General features: G+C 35.2%; 1 pseudogene; it reads right to left on the bottom strand.

Moving 5' to 3' along the window:
• Positions 1 to 903: 903 nt before the first annotated feature.
• Positions 904 to 1,003, bottom strand: LOC122099825 (annotated as a pseudogene).
• Between the last annotated feature and the right edge of the window lie 3,935 nt (positions 1,004 to 4,938).

Here is a 4,938-nt window from a genome sequence, read left to right on the forward strand (position 1 = left end):
CCATTTTTTATCAAGCATTGTTGCCTTCTCCTTTCTTTCCCCTTCCGATCCCTGCCCATCTCCCACTCCCCACCCCCACCAAACCTCCCCCACCCCAGCCCCCTCACCATCTACATCCCTCCACCCCCCGGCCAAAATCATTTTTTGACATAACGACTTGTTCATCTCATTTTAATGGGTCCACCTGCATCCCTATTTAAACAATTTGTGTTTCTCTTCCCCTCCACAAATTATACCAACATCAAATACATTGGAAACAGGGGCTTTAGCTTGCAGGAATAACATACAAAGCAACAAAGAAATCATCTTATAAATATGTTAGAAACAATCACAAGAAAGAAAAACCATTTGAATCCTTACCTTGGGGTTCATGTTGCCTAACATCAAGTTATATGATGTTTTCTGCTTGTCTCAGACACATAGTAGTTATTGCAAATAAGGAAACCATGGGATATATGTTTCTTTTTGGGCCTGGCTTAATTCACTTAATATAATTTTTTCCAAGTCTTTCCATTTCCTAGCAAACTGGGTGATGCCATTTTTTCTGATGGAGGCATAGAATTGCAGTACACACACACACACACACACACACACACACACACACAAATACATATACTTTCTTGATCCATTCATTTACTGTGGGGCATCAGGTTTGGTTATGTATCTTATCTATGGTAAATAATGCTGCAATGAACATAGTTTTGCTGGTAGTTTTAGTATGGTCTTGTTTGTGATCATTTGGATGAATGCCCAAAATGGGATTGCTGGGTCTTAGAGGCACTCTATGTAGTTTTTTGAGGAACCTCCATACTACTTTCCAAAGTCTTCGAACAAGTTTAAACTCCCAACAAAAATGCATTAAGATTCCCTTCTGTCCAAAGCCCATCCAGCATCTGTTCTTTTAAAAATCGGGAATGCTTCACGAACCTGCGTGTCATCCTCAGTCAGGGGCTATTGTTCTCTATTGTTCCAATGTTAGTGTATGTATTACTGAATTGAGCACAGAACATTTTTTATATATAAAGTGTAATTGATTTTCTTAAAGTAGACAATTCCACAAAAATTAAATTCAAAAGAATTGTGGTGAAATTTTAGAACCATGTATTTTTTACATAATAACACATTTAAGAATAAAGTCAAGATTGACATGTCAAAAACAAAATAATTCCAGATATCTGTTGTTCAACGCATGTGTTGGAGGAGGAATTCAATTATTCTGTACAAGGAACCTGTGATAATGAACACTATAGAAAGTGTTAAGGTTTGTTAAAAGTTTTAATGTTTTTAATATGTTTAATTTTGGGAATTTGCTCATATATGCCAAAATTTAGACTATTTAGCAGGTTGTAAAACCTTTCCACAAAGCATATAAGATTCATGGTAGCAGTCATACACTACTAAGTATGTACATTTCAGAGTTTATAGAAACTGTACTAATGAGAAGTTGCAAAGTGTTTGTGTAAAGAAGCAGAGTGAAGATTTAAGACATTACCTTCACAGTTTCTGTTAAAATTTAAGGGCTTCCTTACTTTATATGTTAGCGAGGAACAAATGATGGTATAAGCCATATACAAATGATGAGATAAACCATAAATAATAATCTTAGTGAGTAACTTTAAAGGCTATTGATAACCTATAGAATTCTGGTTTAACATCATAGACTTAGGCAGTTTTAAATGTACAGCAATATGAGAAAATAATAAATTGAATATGTAATTGTTTTGTTTTTTTATTTTATTAATCATTAATATTTATGTATTGGTTTTCCTTATTTGTAGCATTGTTTTCCTTGTTGTAATATAATACAACTTTTTGTAAGTCATCATTAGGAAGTACTTTGAGAATGTTATTGGGATGGCCACTCTGTTTTTTATAGGTATATGTGAATTTGTAAAAAGCAAAATTAGTAAAAACAAAACATTGATTAAACATTTTATCAATTAGAATCTGAATCAGGAGTGTTGATAAATGTCCACACCTAAAATCTTAGTCCTAGACTGAAGCACTAGTGTTACAATGTTGAGCACACAAAAGTGAGAGATTGTGTTTTGTTTTGTTTTGTTTTTGTTGGTTGTGGGGCTTGAACTCTGGGTCCTGGGTGCTGTCTTTCAGCTCTTCAGCTCAAGGCTAGTGCTACTACTTGAGTCACAGCAACTCTTCCATCTTTTTCTGCTTATGTGGTGCTGAGGAATCAAACCCAGGACCTCATGCATGCAAGGCAAGCACTCTACACTGAACCACCCTCCCAGCACTTGAAAGACTGTGTTTTAAAAAATCATCTAAACAACATTTACTTTCTGCTTTGGGTTATATAATGAAATAAAGAATATCTTTTTATGTTTTTGAATGGTCATACTTCTAAACTTATATTAAATTCAGCCACTTTATCCTTTACAAAGTCATGTAATATCTCTGAGAGTTTGCTTCTGTAAAGATTGTTTTTTTATTGATAATTTACTCTGAATAATTTTTTTTAATCAAAATCACTTTATATTTTATGGTTTATCCTGTTTTTTTTTTTAAGTGTGAAAATACCAGTCAGAGGGGTTACAATTACATGGGCAAGGTAATGAGTACATTTCTTATCAAGCATTGTTGCATACTCCTTTGTTTCCCCTTACCATCCCTTCCAATCTCACCCCCCTTACAGCCCGTTTCCCCATCCCACTTCCCCCCACCCAAAGTTGTAAAATTCGTTTTTTCGACATAATGTTTTGTATATCCCATTGTTGCAATGGGTCCACCTGTATCCCTATTTAAAAATGTTTTTCCTTCCCCTCCACAAATTATACCAACATCAAATACAGTGAAAACAGGGGTTATACCATGCGGGAGGGACATACAAAGTAACAAAGAAATCATCTTATAAATACGTTAGAAATAATTACAGGAAAGAAAAATAAATTTGAATTCTTACCTTGCGGTTCATTTCACCTAACATCAACTTATCTAACAATTTCTGCGTGTCTCAGACATACACTAGCAATTGCTAATAAGTGAAACCATGGGACCTATGATTCTTTGGACCTGGCTTTCTTCACTTAATATAATTTTTCCAAGTTTCCATTTCCTGGGGCAATATCATTCTTTCAGATAGAGATATAGAATTCCATTGTGTATATATACAACATTTTCTTCATCCATTCATCTACTGAGGGGCATCTGGGTTGGTTCCATATCTTAGCTATGGTAATGCTGCAATAAATATATTTGTGCTGGTAGTTTTAGTATGGTCTTGTTTGTGATCATTTGGGTAAATGCCCAAAAGTGGGATTGCTGGGTCATAGGGAAGCTCTATGTGGAGTCTTCGGAGGAATCTCCATACTACATTCCAAAGTGGTTGAACAAGATTACACACACACTAAACATGCATTAAGGTTCCCTTTTGTCCACATCCCCTCCAGCATCTGTTGGTTTTAGAATTCTTGATTATAGCCATTCTAACTTACGTGAGGTGATATCTCAATGTTGATTGATTTGCATTTCTTTTATGGCTTGGGAGGTTGAGCATGTGTTTATTGGTCACCCTCCTTTCCTCTTCAGAGAAGTTTCTCTTTATGTCTTTAGCCCACTTATTTATTGGACAGTATTTTCGTTGAGTATTTGTTGTTGGAGGATTTAATTTTTTGTTTTCCAGGTCTATTTTAGATATGAAACCCTTGTCGGTTGTATGGCTAGTGAAGATCATCTCAGATTCCGTGGGCTTTCTATTGATCCTGCTAGCTATGTCCTTTGCCATGCAGAAGCTCTGCAATTGCATGCAATCCCATTTGTCCAACCTTTCTTTCCTTCGTTGTGCTTCTGGGTTTCTTTTTAGAAAATTTCAGCCTTTGTCAAGGAGACCTAGGGTTTCTCCTATTCCATCATGTAATGTTTTCAGAATGTCTGCTTTGACTCTGAGGTCTTTGATCCATTTGGAGTTGATTCTGGTATAGGGTGATATATAAGGATCTAGCCTTAATTTTCTACAAGTGATTAACCAATTTTGCCAGTACCATTTACTGAGCAGTCTGTCTTTCTTTGATTTTATCTTTTTAGATCCTTTATAGAATATTAGATGATTATGGTTCTGTAGGTTCAGTTCTGGGTTTTTAATTCTATTCTATTGTTCCATTGTTCTTGTACCAGTACAAAACAGTTTTAATTTATATGGCTTTGTAGTAGAGTTTGAAGTTTGGTATTGATATTCCTCCAACACTGTTCTTTCTGTTAAGTATCGCTTTTTGCAATTGGGGGTCTTTTGTTGTTCCATATGAATTTTTGGAATGCCTCTTCTATTTCCTTGAGGAATGCGTTTGGAATATTGATAAGTATGGCATTGAACTTGTAGATAGCCTTGGGAAATATTGCCATTTTCACAATGTTTATCCTTCCTATCGAGGAGCATGGGAGGTTTTGCCAATTTCTAAGTTCTGTTTTGATTTCCTTTTTCAGATTTTTAAAGTTTTCATCATAGAAGTCTTTCACTGCTTTGGTTAAGTTAATTCCTAGGTATTTTATTTTTGTGGGGCTATTACAAATGGAAAAGCTTTCTTGATTTGAGCCACGCTTTTCTCATTGTTGGCATACAGAAAAGCCATTAATTTTGGGGGTTAATTTTATACCCTGCTATTTTGCCAAAGTTTTGAATCAGCTTGAGTAATTTGGGAGTGGAGTCCGTGGGATTCTTTAAGTACAAGATCATGTCATTTGCAAAGAGGGAGAATTTTACTTCTTCTTTCTCTATTTGGATCCCTTTTATGGAATATTGTCTTATTTCTGTAGCTAGGCATTCTAATACTAAATTGAAGTTGAAAGAGTGGACATCCTTGTCTCATTCCTGAGTTAAGAGGAAATGGCTTTAGTATTTCACTATTAATTATATAATGCTGGCTGTAGGTTTTCCATATGCAGCTTTTATTGTATTGAGGAATGTTCCATGGATCCTAATTTTTCCAG

The sequence above is a fragment of the Dipodomys spectabilis genome, unplaced genomic scaffold (genome assembly GCF_019054845.1).
Source record: "Dipodomys spectabilis isolate Male_0828 unplaced genomic scaffold, ASM1905484v1 ptg000539l, whole genome shotgun sequence".
Classification (NCBI taxonomy): Eukaryota; Metazoa; Chordata; class Mammalia; order Rodentia; family Heteromyidae; genus Dipodomys; species Dipodomys spectabilis.